Source organism: Megalobrama amblycephala, linkage group LG1 (assembly GCF_018812025.1).
Source record: "Megalobrama amblycephala isolate DHTTF-2021 linkage group LG1, ASM1881202v1, whole genome shotgun sequence".
Classification (NCBI taxonomy): Eukaryota; Metazoa; Chordata; class Actinopteri; order Cypriniformes; family Xenocyprididae; genus Megalobrama; species Megalobrama amblycephala.
Genome location: NC_063044.1, coordinates 41926608 through 41944521, shown reverse-complemented (window position 1 = coordinate 41944521; position 17914 = coordinate 41926608). Strand labels below are relative to the sequence as shown.

Sequence of the window (17914 nt, the reverse complement as noted above, 5' to 3'; positions counted from 1 at the left end):
GACCAAGCGGAAGTATGTGATTTGAAATCTGCCATCATTCCTGGTCACTTGAACTGTTTTTGAGCCTTTCACCTATGCCTAAAATGCTATGTGACTGATTATTCACAGGAAAATGATTATGCTGATTGGTTGATGGAAGAACAAGCCTTTATAGTGAATATCCTGAGCAGTAACAAAAAAATTATGCCGGGTTCAGACTACACGATATCAGCCCGATATTGGCACGATCCATTTGACGTAGGATCTCGTGATGATTCGTAAACAACAATGGCAGTCGGGACGCAAAAATCAATTGTTTCATCTCTTATAGTGTGTCATAGTGGACGACAATTGACGCCGCGTCTGCGACACTTCACAACAGTTTATGTTTAATGTTTTTTGGTCCTCACATCTATGACGTTGACCAGTAGGTCAACAGCTTTCAAACAGGGCGAAACGAAAGAGAGACAATGGTATTGGTGCTGCTAGTTGGAATTATGCAATAGAGGAAAGGTTCATGGAACTATGGCAACAATACTCTTGCTTTTTTGATGTTTCCTTGAGGGATTACCATGACAGACTGAAAAGAGATAAATGCTGGCGAACGACAGTGGAGACGATTCAGCATCCCGATGAGTACTAGAATTAGCATTAAGCTAACATGCCACTTTGGTAGCCTGTTTGTTTACATTCTTGTTTCCGGAAGTCAATCGCTAGTTCTGCCTTCTCGATGTCATCACACACATGGTTAAAGACGGCAAGTGATGACTGGTCAGGAAGCAACATGTAGTCTGACATGTTTCTTGTCCATGACATGACAAGGAATTCAAAATTGCATAATCTGACACAGTGACTATCGTAGCAGACAAAAATATTGTATAGTCTGAACCTGGCATTACACTGTTAAGAGCCCTCAACAATAACAATAATAAATCTACTATACTATAATGAAATGTTACCTATATACACTAATGAGCCAAAACATTATGACCAGTCACAGGTGAAGTGATATTGTTGATCATCTCCTAACAAGGCCAGGTATTATGGCCTAGGTAGATTAGATCGTAAGCAAACAATCAGCTCTTATAATCAATGTGTTGGATAAAGGAGAAAAGGGCAGGAATAAAGATCTGAGCGACTATGACAAGGGCCAAATGGTTACGGCAACGCGACTGGCTCAGAGTATCTCTGAAACGACAAGGCATGTGGGTTGCTCCCGGTCAGCAGTGGTGAGAATTTACCAACAGTAATCCGAGGAGGGACAAACTAAAGTGTGGGACAGGGTGTGGGGCACCCAAAGCTCATGACTGCAACAAAGGTCATCCCGTCTGGTCTTGTGGCACAAGTCACACTAAATTTTAATCATGGTTATGGGAGAAATATATCAGTGCTTCCCACAGATAGACTTTACTTGGGCGGGCCGCTCAGGTATATTAACCGCCGCCCAAGTATATTTGGAGACACATTTTTCTCTTATACTTTTATATCCGCGCAAGATAATAAAACCACCCGCGATCGATTAACTAGTGGAAAATGTCCTAGTCGTTTCATACCTGCTCGCTATGTGTGTGTCAAAACTGTTTACTTCCGCTGACATTCCCACGTGCGCTACAGAGACGCACTGGATATGTTGCAAAGTCACAAGGTGGCGCTGTTGCATGTTCTACAAGCTCGCACAACAGCGCTTCAGACTGCTTCAAAGTGATTCTCAATCAATGAAAAGCGCAGATTTATGCCAAGCGATTACTAATGAACTCAAGTTGATGAATTATTACAATGTCTACTTTATGACCTTTATATAAAATGTTTTATATGGTTGTAAGAATCTGAAGGATCAGCCTGCAATTGTGTTGACATTTCAAAATAAGAGTTTCAATGTATTTCGGGCTTGTTTATAATTAAAAGTCACATGCTAAGATTTGTCTTTTTCTTTTGGGCATTATTGGTATTTTTGGTTACACAATAAATTGTATTTAATTTGATTTCCATTTAATTCATATTAAATTATTGTAGACCCCCGCAGGAATAAAAGACTTAGAACATTATTTGACACAAATATTATTCATTATATATATTTTACCAGTAAAATCTGTGTCCCATTCACTGAGAGAGACACTATATGACAGCAAGAAGAACATAGGAAAAGGAGAACCATTTAAATGCTGTAATTTTGCATAATTTACAATGCATAATAATAAATAATATTAGTATGTAATTAAATGTAATAGTATGTTATGTAATTCAAATTAATTTCAATTAATAAATATTCTGTTAAAAATCACACATTATTTGTTTGTCACATGTAGTAGACCATTTTTGTGCCATGGGTAATAGAAGGATTTTTCACCGGGCTACCACCGCAAGTATATTTCAAACCTGTGGGAAGCACAGGTTATATATATGCAACAAAGTTACTACACTTTCAGTGGTGGGAAACATGCTAATCAGTCATTAACCAACTTTCTTTTTTTCTTTTTTTTATTCTATTTAGCATAAGAATAGAAAGACAATCTGAATGTAAATTGTTTACATAGAGTTCTGAAATTGCCAAGACCCTGTAATAGGGAAGATTTTAATAGCAACAGCAAGCATGCCAAAAATGTAAACATTTTAATCACTGGCATAATTCCTCTGCAATTACATAATTAATACGCTTATCATGGTGCAGCAAAGGAAACATTTTTATCTTTTCCCATTGAATTAACTTTGAAGTCAGTCTCTTGCATTTAATTCCTAATTGAATTTCTATCATAAACAAGTAAGACATAAAACAATTACCGCTAGTATGAAACTGAGCATTCCTGGGGGAACTTTTCCATCGTAACATTTACTCCAGCTATCTTTCCGAGCCCTGCATTTATTAGATCACTGTATCTGTAGACACAGGTCTACATAATGGAGGATATCCTGATGTCTGGTATCACCGGCTTTCAGTTTTAATGCAGATTGACAATCTAATTCATCAGGGGGTTAAGTCACTACTTGCTGCCAACAGATCCACCACCTCAGAGAAATGAGAAATGGCATCAGGCAAAGGTCTGATATTACATCTGAAAGTTACAGTGCTGTTAATTGTCTGCCAGAGCACGATGTATTCCTGTTGTCTTTTCTGCTGAAGATAAGTTTTCAGAGAGCCAGGCAGCTCTTATGATATGTCTGGGATCTGCTGACAAGGTCGTGAGAGCTCTGGAGAACAAGCTCTGTGAATTGCATCAGCTAGTGTCATACTAATACCACCAACCTAAAGTTATCCTCTCAAATTAAAAGTCTCCTGCAGGCCTTTTGTCAGCCCAGGCATCTCTATTCTTGGGCCACATTGTGAGCTGGACTATGAATGCAAAAAACACAACATCAGACAAAACAAAAAAAACAAATCTGAGTGCATGCCGTGCTAAGTGCAAACCAATGTGCCGTTCCTACTGAGGTCATTGATTCTGATTAAAAAAGGCTTCTGGCCAACCTGCATGCTGAGATGACTTTTTTTCTGTGCCGCACCTTTGTGTTTCACACATTGCAGTATGTTTGTCTAATAGATGACAGTGCATATTTGCAGCAAAGGGACGCTGAATGCAGTGACGCTGAAGTCCTTCTAGAAATGAAATCTCATTCTACTCAGGGCCAATTTAAGGATTTCAGTCCTTGACAATGTGATGATGTGGCTTTGACAACTTTTGTAAATAAATTAATATTGCATCTGTGATTTCACACAGATGCAATATTCAGAGAGTGTTCAGATGAGAGCTACTGTACAAACGAAGCGTGTCTGTGACAGCGACGTGCCAACATGATCTAGTATTCATACGTAAAATGTGGTTCTGTGTTTTGCATAGACATTGTAATGGAATGTTGTGATCTGCATACAGTAGTTTTACACAATCACATTTTTACATTGTTCAAAACTCAGGACCAAGTGCAAATAGCCTGTCTTTTGACAGAGGCTATTTTACTGACAGGGAAAAATTTAGGATGGGGGAAAAAGCATTTTTCAAAAGCTTTTGCATTCTCTTGCAAAACATTTGCGTTCCCTTGCCAAATGTTGTGTTCCCTCGCAAAGATATTTGCGTCCCCTCGCAAATCTTTTGAGTTCCCTCGCAAAGATATTTGCGTCCCCGCGCAAATCTTTTGAGTTCCCTCGCAAAGATATTTGCGTCCCCTCGCAAAGATATTTGCGTCCCCTCGCAAATCTTTTGAGTTCTCTCGCAAAGATATTTGCGTCCCCTCGCAAATCTTTTGAGTTCTCTAGCAAAGATATTTGAGTTCTCAAGCAATGATATTTGAGTTCTCTAGCAAAGATATTTGAGTTCTCAAGCAAAGATATTTGAGTTCTCTCGCAGAGATATTTGAGTTCTCTAGCAAAGATATTTGCGTCCCCTTGCAAATCTTTTGAGTTCTCTCGCAAAGATATTTGAGTTCTCTCGCAAAGATATTTGAGTTCTCTCGCAAAGATATTTGCGTTCTCTAGCAAAGATATTTGCGTCCCCTTGCAAATCTTTTGAGTTCTCTCGCAAAGATATACGCGTTCTCTCGCAAAGACATTTGCGTGCGCTCAAACTTTTGCGTTCTCATTTTTTCCAAACTAAGTGTTGTAGTATAACTAGTAGGAGAGCATTAATTTGTGAACTTAATTTGGTGACAGTACAGTGTGTTATAGTGCAGTTATTTATATTTTTCTTAATAGAAAATCATAAAATCACATTTCAATCTAAGTGTTGTAGTTTAACCAACAAAAGAGCAGTGACGTCTGAACTAAATTTGATGACGCTACAGTGTGCAGCCTTATTGACTATTTTTGTCAAGTAAGCGCTTTTCGGATTTTGCACTTTGCAGACGGTCCCTTCAGCCACCTGCGCACAGAGATCAATGTATTTTGGCCAGTGTGGAGGAAGGCTTGTTTTGAGGAATATTAGGTTGTAGCTCGTTTTCGAGTTATTGATCCAGGGAATTAGAATCTGTGAATATGTTACCAACTTTACCGAACTTATTCAGTTCAGGTGTCTTTTACTTACGTCAAAACTGTGCCTTGAATTGAGCACTGAACATCTTTCTTTATACTTAAGTCTAAGTTTAAAATAAAACTCTATTAACTGCTCCATTGTTAACATACAGAGCTATCTGAACCATTGTCAGAGGGAAATTAAACAGGAAGTGTTTGTCCGAACTCACAACAGGTTTTGCGAGAGAACGCAAAAGTTTGTGAGAGCAGGCAAATGTCCTTGCTAGGAACGCAAATATCTTTGCGAGAGAACGCAGAGAGCTTTGAAATGTTTTTTTCCTCCCATCCCAATTTTGTTCCACCACCATTTCCCTTTAGGGGCTCCGTACTATTTACGCTAACTCCACCCACCATTATCGGATTTAGCCAGACAAAATGACCAAAGAAATCTTGTTGACAGAATCAGTGGCATGGCGAGCAAGGTGGGTGGCATCAGCTTTTGATGCGACTGACCTGAGTTCGAATCCGCCTCTATACTCAATATGCCTATATTGGCTGGTGAGGCAGTACTCCATACCAAACACTGTCACCTATAAACGGGTCCACAGCTGAATAGATGTATAGAGCATATTTTTCGTACAAGCTCTCTGATAATACTTAATGGAACAAATGTTAATGTATTTTAATGACTGGAAAGTGAAATAACCTCAGCTACTGTAGCCAATGCTGTCAGAGATGATATAAATAGGGTCTAGCAACTCCTATGAATCTACTACAAACATTGCTCTCTTTAATCTGCCTTTCTTTGTCTCTTTCTGTAATAGTTTGACTTTAGATTGCCTGTTTATGTTATCTATGAAAGATCTGACTTTGACTGACTTTGCAGCTCCCTATCATATATATATATATATATATATATATACATAAAACAGTTCTCATTATACACTGTTCTGATGCAACCTCATGTGTATTTTTCTAAAAGTTCTGACAGACTGGGGAATGCAGCGCAGCTACAGCAAAGCCATCTCTGCGCTTTGATTGCTACAAGTCACAGTGTTTTATAGCGTATTCTTTTAATTTTGCATTCCTGAACCTTCACTTTAAATGGGAACTTGTAAGTCCAGCATCTTGATCCTTAGAAATGTACCAACGTCTGATGAAAAGGTCAGTTTTGGATGTTCAGTCGATATGAAGTACTAAACGCCCTCCTGATGCCGTTTGAGCAGTGCTGGGAATAAAGTCTGTTTTCCCCTACCGTGTGCTTGAAGCTTTCATGCACTTAAGCACATCTGACCTGTCTAACAATCCTGTACATATAAAATCCCAGGATTAAATGTCTGAAGCTATTTGTGATTCAGGGTAGATTTTAGTCCATTTATGTGTGACGGCGTGCTGAGGTTTGTTTTCAGCTTATTCTTTCAAACATGCTGTCCGCTCCCTCTACTGAACCCACCATAGACATCTAATGACTCAATCCATGGGTATTAAGCTTAACCTGGGCATATTTAAATAATGCATGCTCAGACGCTTTCCAATATTGCATTAGCTGAAGTCTTGCTTAAACCTACATATGTGATTATTAACTGGCCAGTTGTGCTGTCATTTCTGTCTAATTAATCTAAGCCTCATTGTGCTAATTAAAGTGCTTAATGGTGGGACAGAGGATTGGACCATCATATTCGTGCTAGTGCTGATCTCATCTCATTGGTATTTCAAATGAAAAGCATCAATCACCATGACAAAGCTGCGGGGATATACGCTCACAGCGTTTTAGACAGCGAGCCTCATTTCCTGTCTGAGTTCAAATGCTTGTCATTGCTGACACTCTTAATGAGCCCAGCCCCGTTAACAATATCCTGTTCCTGAGTCTTCATAGGGATCAGGCCAACATCTACAGCTTCATAGTTTACTCTGGAGTTTAGTTACGTGCGGTTTTATGTTATCATGCAGTATTAAACCTGATTCAGTGTTTCCTTTGCATACTACCTCTCTTATAAGGAAACAAGACATTTGTCAGAACTGTTTTATGAATCTTTTGGCTTTCTAGGACAATCCATGTGGCTTTAGTGGCTTATGGTCAAATAAAATATCAGTTTGTTTCTTACGGCACTTTTTCAGCATTTTATTACATAAATATTGTCAACAGAGCATTTGCATGGTATTCAACATGTTAAGCACAAAAGTTGCTGGAAACATTTAGAAGTGGGTAGAGCATTAGTCTCGCATAGCCAGACTTTTGACTACGACATAAACTCTAGTCCAGTTTGCAGCTTTTTCTCTCCAAAAACCACCCACTTACACAGGAAGAGACCAACATAAAACAGCCAATCATAGTTAGATTTGTTTTATGTGCTATTTTGATGTGGGTTTATCTTATATAGTAGAAACATCAAACACCAAAGAAATTAACACAAATATGTGCAGACTTTATAATCTGAATATTTGTCCATTCAAAAAGTACAGATTATGGACTCTATGCATAACTACAGTACTTTTTACATATATCCACTAAAATCTCAGTTCTTTGCAAACTTCCATTAAAAAAAAAAAACCGTGGTAGAAGCAAATACTGTCAGGCACGGTCGATAACATTACATATATCAAATTATATATATGCAGTCATGGACAAAATTGTTGGCACCTTTGATAAATATGATCATAGATGACTGTAAAAAATAAATCTGCATTGTTTATCCTTTTGATCTTTCATTCAAAAAATTCACAAAATTATAACCTTTCATTTAAGGAAAATAACTGAAAGTGGGGGAAAATCACATTATGAAATAAATGTTGTTCTCCAAAACACGTTGGCCACAATTATTGGCACCCTTTTATTCAATAGTTTTTGCAACCTCCTTTTGCCAAGATAACAGCTCTGAGTCTTCACCTATAATGCCTGATGAGTTTGGAGAACACCTGACAAGAGATCAGAGACCATTCCTTCATACAGAATCTCTCCAGATCCTTCAGATTCCCAGGTCCACGTTGGTGCTTCTTCTCTTCAGTTCACTCCACTCATTTTCTTTAGGGTTCAGGTCAGGGAACTGGGATGACCATGGCAGAAGCTTCATTTTGTGCTCAGTGACACATTTTTGTGTTGGTTTTGATGTTTGTTTTGGATCATTGTCCTGATGGAAGATCCAACCACGGCCCATTATTGGATTTCTAGCGGAAGCATTCAGGTTTTGATTTTTTATCTGTTGGTATTTGATAGAATCCATGATGCCATGTACCTGAACAAGATGTCCAGGACCTCCAGCAGAAAAATAGGCCCACAATATTAAAGATCCAGCAGTATATTTAACCGTGGACATGGGGTACTTTTATCCATGTGTGCACCAAACCCATCTGGTGGGTTTGCTGCCAAAACACTCATTTTTTAGTTTCATCTGACCACAGAAGCCGGTCCCGTTTGATGTTCCAGTCGTGTCTGACAACTGAATATGCTGGAGATTGTTTCTGGATGAAAGCAGAGGATTTTTCTTTAAACCCTCCCGAACACCTTGTGGGGATGTAGGTGCTGTTTGATCTTTTTTTTAGTCTTTCTGAGAGTCAAGACTCAACTAATCTCTGCAATTCTCCAGCTGTGATCCTTGGAGAGTCTTTGACCACTCAAACTTTCCTCCTCACCGCGCATTAGGACGATTTAGACACTCGTCCTCTTCCAGGCAGATTTGTAACATCTTTAGCTGATTGGAACTTCTTAATTATTGCCCTCATAGTGGAAATGTTTTTGCTATTTTCTTACAGCCACTTTCAATTTTGTGAAGCTCAACAATCTTTTGCTGCATATCAATACTATATTCTTTGGTTTTACTCATTGTGATGAATGATTAAGGGGATTTGGCCTTTGTTTTTCCTCATGTTTATACTCCTGTGGAACAGGAAGTCATGGCTGGACAATTTCATGTTCATGATCACCCTGGTGAGCTAAAAAAAAAATGTAAATATGAATGGGAATATACTTCAGAGATATTTTACTCATAAATAATTCTAGGGGTGCCAATAATGTTTTGGAGAAAAACATTTATTTCATAATGTGATTGCCCCCCCACTTTCAATTCTTTTCCTTCAATGAAAGGTTAGATTTTTGCTAATTTTATGAATTAAAGATCAAAAGGATAAACAATGCAGATTTATCATATTTATCAAGGGTGCCAACAATTTTGTCCATGACTGTATATTATATATATATATATATATATATATATATATATATATATATATATATATATATAGATAGATAGATAGATAGATAGATATATATAAGATTTAAACAACTTCAGCATCAAGGTAGATCATATTAGTATTGCTTTGTTTCAAACAAAACTCAAAAAAAAAAAAAAAAAAATAAAAAAAAGCACCACTAAGCTGGAAAATTCAGTGATTAGTTCTTCCTCAGAAAGATTAACTGTATTGACCTTGTACCTTGTAAACAACTTCATTTCAAGGTGAACTTGTCAATCAGATGTACGATTGCATTAGATGGTCTTGGTGGGCCTGATGTCTGAGACTGATGTGCCTCCTGATGTATAAAGTATTGCATGGCTCAAGGGAATGCAAGTTCGAATCCACCTCTTTCTTCCTAATTATTTTCCTGTCTCTCTAATTGTGCCGTCATTTAAATGTATACTATGTAACTTTTTTTTTTTTCAATGATTCAATCCTTCTTCCAAAAATACAATTTTGACAAGCATCATTTGTCCACACCAAATGCAACAAGGCTGCAAGGTGCAACAAACTCAATCACAGCCAATCAGACGAGCATGAAGGCGGAGTTTTCTCCGCAAACGCACCGCTGTCTTGCACTTACAACAAAATAGGTAAGTGCAAAATCAAATGAATAAAAAAACTAAATGATTTTAAAATTATTCAAAATACATAGGCTAGTCAGTGACTGACACTCTTTGTCAGGGAATTGGCTTGTTTGTTTACAGTTCACAGTTTGAATATTTTTGTTTCCTCTAATTTAATTTAAAGATCTGAGGTGAATTATCCATTATTACTTTCATTATGGCTTTTAAAGTCATGCAAAAATCATATCTGAACTCAAATTAAACAATTTTATATTGTACAAAACACACACTGAGATAATAATTAAGCTGACAGCTGCAATATCGCAGAAGTAGAACCCCCAAAAACCATGTTGTGTAATGGTATTGTGGCTGGGAAGGACAAAAACAGAAAAAGAAAAAAAAGCTTAAAAAGGATAAAAGAAAAGAGATTTTTGAGTCTGGTTAGGGCACGGTGTCATGCTATGTGTCACTGCCAGGGGGAAGTTAATTGAAAGTGTTTATGTAGTTTACCATAATTGTCGGCACTGTGAATTGTTTTCCAGTCATATCATCATGTGCTGTAATAAACAAAGTCACATAATCCCTGAACAATGAACAGATGTATTACTAATATTCCTCATTTCCTGGCCTGGCAAAGAGCAAATGGCTCAATTCTGCCATCATTGTAATACAGATCATGAATATTTCAACTGCTCAGATTTTCTTCTGGGAGGATGTCAGACCATTAATGACCAGTCAGCAACAGGAACTCGCCTCAGAGAAAGTCTATTAAGAGTTAACCATGAACCATCCACACATACATCATACCGTGGGTGTAGGTGAACAGTGCTGGCAGTAGTAATGTGACTAAAACCAGCACTTGAATGAATTATAACTCCTTCAATATGACACATTAAAAATGTGTTATCATTTAAGCCACACATTCATCTCAAAAGCCCTTCACTTCTAATGAAAGATTTATACATGCTAAAGCACTGCTATACATTTGTCAACACACCATGTTCAATGTGCATTTACAAATGACTCACTTGCCCTCATAGATTCATCATGCGACGTCTTTGCTGTAATTGCAACGTATGAAATTAAACAATAACGATCTGTTGGTATTATTGATCTGACCAGAAAGAAAGTGAACAATTAGACTATCGACTTCCCCAAAATAGACTGCAAGGGCGCCGCACAATAAATTAACTTTACCGTATACACCTCGCCGAGAAACAGTGTATTTTGATTCAGAGCTGTGCGTCTGCAGACTTCGTGTAGTTGCTCAAAGAGCTCCTCAACAGAGACTATAAAAAGATGAAAGAACCTAGACTTGTCAGTCTCCAAACTCATTTGTGTTGGAACTGAAACATCTTTTGCACCTCAGCAGTGCCACAGTATTTTTGGTCTCATTTACTTCAGATACATCCCTGAGAGGAGGAGGAGAGCTCAAAGAGGTGATGTCTCCTGGATACTGGCTTCAGTTCAGAGCACGGTGGTCCAACTCTCACATTTCAACATGCGATGCACAACATCACACGCATTTGAAGTCAAACACGACCGTCATATTCTATAGGTGCATCCCAATTTGCATACTTATGCACTATTCTATGCCATTTTGTATAAATAGTAGTTTTCCCACTGAAAATTTGAAAAAGAACACATGCATTTTAAATGCCCCAATGATGCACTCAAAGAGATAATTCACCCAAAAATGAAAATTCTGTCATCATTTATTCACCCTCAAGTAGTACTAAACTTGTTTGAATTTCTTTGTTCTACTGAACAGAAAGGAAGATATTTGGAAGAATGTCAGTAACCAAACAGAGATCTGCTTGGTTACTGACATTCTTCCAAATATCTTCCTTCGATATGCGGTGACATCACAATCGTGTTGCATTTTGGTATATGGAGCAGCCTGAAGTTTACATATGAAGTAGACTTGCACCCTCGGTCAAAATCGAGGGAGCGAGGGTCTGTCCATATAAACTTCCCTCGTCCACTTCACGAAGTGGAACGCACTTTTAAATGACGGCAGGGATTCCCTCAAGGGGAAGTGCTTAGGGAAGTCCACGAGTATGTGTCTAAAACTGGAGTGGAACGCATTCAAAGTGTGGAATGTGGTTGGTCACTTCATGCACTCAATGCTCACAGCTTTCCTTACGTAGTAGAAGGGAAGGGCTATCAGACTCCAATGCTTAATGGCAAAATAACCTTATGAAATTCATACACTAAATCAGCCATTCTCAACCTTGGTCCTCAAGGACCAATGTCCTACAGAGGCTGCGTTCCAACCCAGTTTTAGACACGTACTCGCAAACTTCCCTAAACACTTCCCCTCGGGGGAACCCTGCCGCCATTTTGAAGTGCGTTCCACTTTGTGAAGTGGACGAGAGAAGTTTATATGGGCAGAACCTCACTCCCCCGATTTTGGCAGAGGGACAGAGTCTACCACATATGTACGCTTCAGACACGATTGTGACGTCACCGCATATTGCGTTTAATTTACCCCACTCTATGATATATTCATTATTTTTTTGAATATTTAAAACACCCCAAACACACCTGTATACATATAGAATGCTGCATTAACCAATTTCGTAAGGGAAAAATAATAATAATAATAAATCAACTCCATAGCAGATTCCAAGTGATCAGGGGCTTAGGATGTTCCAATTCAGCCCATTGCAAAGGTTTCGCCAGTAGTGGGCATTCATGCAACGTAACCAATGACATACATCTGAGTCAACAAGACTGAGGGAAGTTAGTGAGGGAAGAAAACGAACTGGAACGCAGCCAGAGTTTAACTCCAACCCTAATCAAACACACCTGAACCAGCTAATCAATGCTGCGTTCCAGGCAGGGGTGCGTTTCCCAAAAGCATCGTTAGCCAACTAACATTGCAAGTTACTTACATAGTTCAACGATTTGATGTTTCCTGATACCAAAGTTCAAACGAACATTCACAAACTGCATCGCAAACTTGTGTGGTTGGAACGACAGCTCTCGAGCTGTAGTTAGAAGCATAGTGTCCTGTTATTATGACAGGAGGACTTAATAAATCATTATTTTGAGCAAAATAAGCAAGCTGACATTAAGTACAATGTATATCTTTTTTTTAATATGTATATCAATGTATATCTTTTTTTTATATTCAAATGTCATTTATATATTTTAGTTTATCAAGAGATTTAAAGCTCAGGTTTTGAAGAGTGCGCATGTGCGTACGTGCTTTAGTACGTCAGAACAAGCATTTGATTTAATCTGTAAATAAAGCAAAATAACTGAGGAAAATGAGAATTAGTCCTCTAATGCCATGTCCGTAATTTATAGCAGAAATTCTAGCAATAATTCGATCTCAAACGAATTCATTTAAAGAAGTTATTACTCCACCACCTGCGTGACATCATTCACCAACGTGGTTGAACGACAAGTTTGCGACAATACGGTTTCGGGAAATAGACGTGTCTAGCTAGTTGATTTGTTCAACGATGCATCGTACTATGGTAGTTCAGTAGCGAGTTACATCGTTGTTTGGGAAACGCACCCCAGGTTTTTGAGCCCCTAAGTCACGACTTCAAACCACAACTCACGACTTTGTAGCGTTCCAGGCAAGTCACGCCAAACTGCCTGAGTGTAAACAAACCCGCATGGCGGACTATACGGCCATTTTAAAGCATGAACTTCTCTCTCTCTATACGGGGCTTATGCTCATTTACAATCATTTCTATCACCAAAGGTAATAGACTTACTCCTTTCGGAGGAGAAAAAATGGTGCATAAGGCAAGAGAAGCTGTTATATCTTTTATTTTACGTTATTTTACCGTACACTTGCATAAACACCGCATCCGTAGGGGCTGCCATTGTTGTTTCGCGGGCTATGTGACGTCAGAGCGCGGAACTGGGAGTACAGCGATCTAGTACGAGTTCACGTGTGGGAAGTCACAGGTTTGATTGCCATTCCAGTGCACTTTCACGTGTAGAAGGTTGGAAAAACATGGGTTACAGGTTGCCTGGAACGAGGCATAAGCTCTTCAGGATTACTAGAAAGCTACAGGCAGGTGAGTTTGTTCAAGGTTGGAGCTAAACTCTGCAGGAAAGTGGCCCTTGAGGACCCCCCATCATAGAGTGCATATAGTACATAATTTGGGACACATCATATGTCTAATATATTGTTGTATTCTCAATCATACTCGTAACTTTAAATAATTTTAACACGCTTCAACTTTCACACAGCCGAGAACTGTGTAGGATGGTTTTGTTAAAAAAATGTCAATGATTACAGTTTTATGGTTTTGTTGCTTCATTATCTCAATTAATTTCAGTCTTGTATCAGTGGCATTGTCAAAACACAATATGTTATCATTCATTTCCAAGCCACAGACAGAGCACTGCGTACTTCAGAAGGCTGTGGAAGTGAAAAGGGAGGACAGCCAAAGCTTTCATTGTCCTGCGGGGAATGGGTTTGATCCACCCACAAAGAAAATGCTTTATGGATGGCCTCCCAAAACTGAGACCAGCAAACAGCACATTTTCTGGTGAGTTTTTTAGTTAATTATGTCAGCGTTTCAGATTTCTGCATGTAATTCATTGTTGGGTTGCATCCAGAGTGTTATGTATTCAAACTATGTAAGCAGTACGCTTGTGTCATGGTATTCCAGCCTGGTGTAACTTCGTATTCAGTTTACTTTTTCTCTCCTGGTTTAAAGGGTTCATTGCAAAGCTGCGGGATATAATGGGAACATTACTATGGAATAATAAGAAGCAGGCTTACTCAGTATGTGGCTGAAATGCAAATGGCTGAAGGACACCTGAACGCAACACAGAATACCTGCACTTTATCTCATACGTGATCCAATGAAGCATAAGTAAAGTGTGATCTTAACAGAATCTTACTGCAAATTGTCACATTAACATTTTCTATTCTTGTGTATTAGCATTAATGTCTACTGTCTAAATAACATACTACTGTCTGCTGTTCATGAGCATTTTTTTTCATTTTATTGATGTTGCTACTTAAGGGTAATGGTTATAGATGATGTGTACAATGGAAGACACTGTAGCCATTCCCAAAAAAGTCATGACTAAAATGGCATCCAGTAGCAACAAATAACTTCACTGCACACCATCTCCCACCGCCATCTTCTCCCATGAGGTACACTTGTGAATATGCTTTGGCGTGTGAATTGATTTTAAAATGGGAAATGGTTATATTTATGCACTGGAGCCTGAAAAAGTGATACATGATATCTACAGCTCTCTCTGTTGCCCATATATGCACTATACAGTCACTTGGATTTTTTCCACATCGATACAGAGTACTGTATGATATCAAAGGGAAAAAATCCACACATTTTATTGAACTAAAGATTAAAAAAAAAAAAAAAAAATAGATATTATTGAATACATGTGCAGCAGATTTTTCAGATCAGTGTATGAACTTTATAAGGATATGATTTTGCTTTCTATTTATTATTTAAAGAACACTATAAGTACTTTGATACCACAGCAAAAGCTACTAGCCTAACTAATGAAAAACAATATTTTTTTTTTATCAATATTTCATTAAGACAAATGAAAAGTTGGTATTAGAATATGGGCACATAAACAGACAGATGCAATAGAACAAATGAAATAAATAGTGTTTCAGTTTTTCAAGTATAGGTCTAACAGTATTACAGACATTGTAAAATAACACTGCGTAGTCTTCACCGTATAAACTAAATATAATTCATCTTTGTTAAAGCTACAAAAGTTATTTTCTTTTTGCCTTTTGTTTGATTATCATTAATGACAGCAGAAAGTACATTAGGCTGTTGTTATTTTAAGTTGAGCTAATGCAATGATTCCAATAATGCATCCGTTTTCTTTCTCAATTGTTTACTTGCTTGAATGCTGTAAACTCACTAAAACAGGAAGGTTAAAGTCACAATTAAACTGTGAATCGCATGCGCTCTGAACCGTGGGGCCTGGTCCACTACAATCCATTACACTCCTAACTTAGCATCCCTTATCTTCACTCCAGCAGTTACTTTCTTTGGTCGAGACAGGTGATGCAGAGTGACTTTGATTTGGGCCATTTTAAAGCATGAACTTCTCTCTCTCTCCCTCTCTCTTTTTTTGTACTTTATGCCACTCTAGTATAACTATTATATTTTTTGGGTATATTTTTGGGTCATTGTCCTGCTGGAAGATTAATCATCTTCCAAGTCTCAGTATTTCAGCAGACTGCAGCATGTTTTTCTCTAGATTTTTTTTTTTCTGCAGCTCCATGAATTTTCCCCATCTTTATGAATTGAGAAGCATCCACATAAAATGCTATACCATAATACAATATTAGAATAATATTTAAAGGTTTTGCGTCGACCCTAAGTTGCCTTCATCTGAAATCTTTGCAATTGTCGACGTTGCCTGCAAACTTTGTCTATACAAAAGCATATCAATGCATTGACTACCAATGGAGTGAAGCTACTAGATTTATTGAATTTCATCTACAAACATCAGGGTTCTGTGGTCTCTTATCCTCACCAAGTCTGCATTTATTTGATCAAACATACATTAAAACAATACTGTGAAATTTTGACTTTTTTTCTATATTAATATCTCTTAAAACAGAAATGATTCCTGTGATGGCAAAGCTGAATTTTCAGCATTATTAATCTAAAACATACTTGAAGCGGTTAACCAATCATGACACACTGGTCCAGCCGACCAATCAGAGCACATTGTGTTTTTCAGGAGGAGGGGCTTCAATATTGACGTATTTATAGCACTAAAATGCAAAAATACGTACGTATTACCAGCAATAAAACATAAATCATTTACATATCCAAGTGTGAATGTGTATGAATTCCCATGTATTAATATTAAAATCTTGGCATTAATGTTTTGATTCTGTTGTATTTAATTGTCATGTTTTAGTCGAATTTATAGAATGCAGTTTACTCATACTTAATATGAAATAACATTTATGTTTGTGACTTGTGCAGCAAACTTGTTTCGGAGGATTACATAATGACTACACTTTGAAACCTTAAAATGAATAAAATTTCTGTAATTGTTTAACCTTTTTGTAATATTTATTTTGTTTGCTGTCCAACACAGAAGGTGTTTTCTCTGACAATACAACCATAAGATACACCAAAGCACAACATAGATTTACAAATCACATCAATTTTATTTGTTCGCTGAACTCCAAATGTTTAGAATCCATATGTTTGTAAGGAACATATCCAAATTCAGCACTTTATTTTCAACTTCATTCTCAGCAACGACCGTCACAGTCAAAGCCCGCACTCATTAAGATTCAAATTTGAAAGTTGCGCCCTCGAGAACCTTTACGACATGGTTTATGGCACTGATATCGAACGCTCATTGATTCTCACCTGCTTCGTCACAAATTGCGACATGCCGTGTTTCAGTGGATTGGCATTTGAAATGAGTGCGTGCCTTTACAGAGATAAGTCGGATTCATATTTTCATGGATTAATAAATTAAATTCTGCTCTGTACCCTATAAAAAAAACTGTTACCGCCAGAAAGGACTGCGACTGCAGCCACAACTCCAACTTATCATCATTTAAACTGGTACCACTTTTGGCATTTTCACAATAATTAAATTATTGTGATTATGCTTGTTTGTCTGTTATTCTTTTATTTATAAGAGTATGTAATTTTAAGATGATAGGTGTAGGATTAGCGGCTCAAAATATCGTTTTAATTTTCACTAAAATTGTAATTTTCCTACACATTTCTGTCCATCATGTTTTATTCTTTTAACATTCTGTATAAAATGGGTTTGTTTAGGTTCGGGATGGGGTTTAGAGATCTTACATTTATCTACAAAAAGATAAAAGGGAAATTATTCATATATCTTTATGACATGAAAGATTCTTAAATATTTTACATTTTTACGTTTTAGCGCGATATAGGCCAATATTGTACGTTTCAGCATCTTTAAAAATGTACGTTTTGTTTCTTTGAAAGTTACATATTAATACCTACATATTAATAACGAGACCAGGCTGGAAAAAGAATATTTTTGGAGCATTAACGCATGAAAACTTGTTCTAATGTGCAATGTTAGGTTATCACGAAACACAGATTGTAGTGTTAAAGGTTCAAGAGATTTTATTTTTCCAACAAAAGATTTCTTTTTGCTGTACAAGGCAGGTTTATGAAGTGTGTCCTTGGTCTTTATGGTTAACAATTTTCCTAGAAATGTA

The 17914-nt window shown here is 37.5% G+C and overlaps 1 protein-coding gene and 1 long non-coding RNA gene across 2 annotated transcripts in view; one reads left to right on the top strand and one right to left on the bottom strand.

Annotated features, from left to right (window-relative positions):
- The window catches only part of hs3st2 (heparan sulfate (glucosamine) 3-O-sulfotransferase 2), a 36879-nt gene that overhangs the window by 9711 nt on the left and 9254 nt on the right, over window positions 1-17914 (bottom strand). The gene's annotated exons all lie outside the window — the stretch shown is intronic.
- LOC125270155 lies at window positions 13053-16688 on the top strand. The gene is made up of 3 exons (XR_007185264.1): window positions 13053-13751; window positions 14068-14228; window positions 14400-16688. It is a non-coding gene; the product is annotated as an uncharacterized LOC125270155 (long non-coding RNA).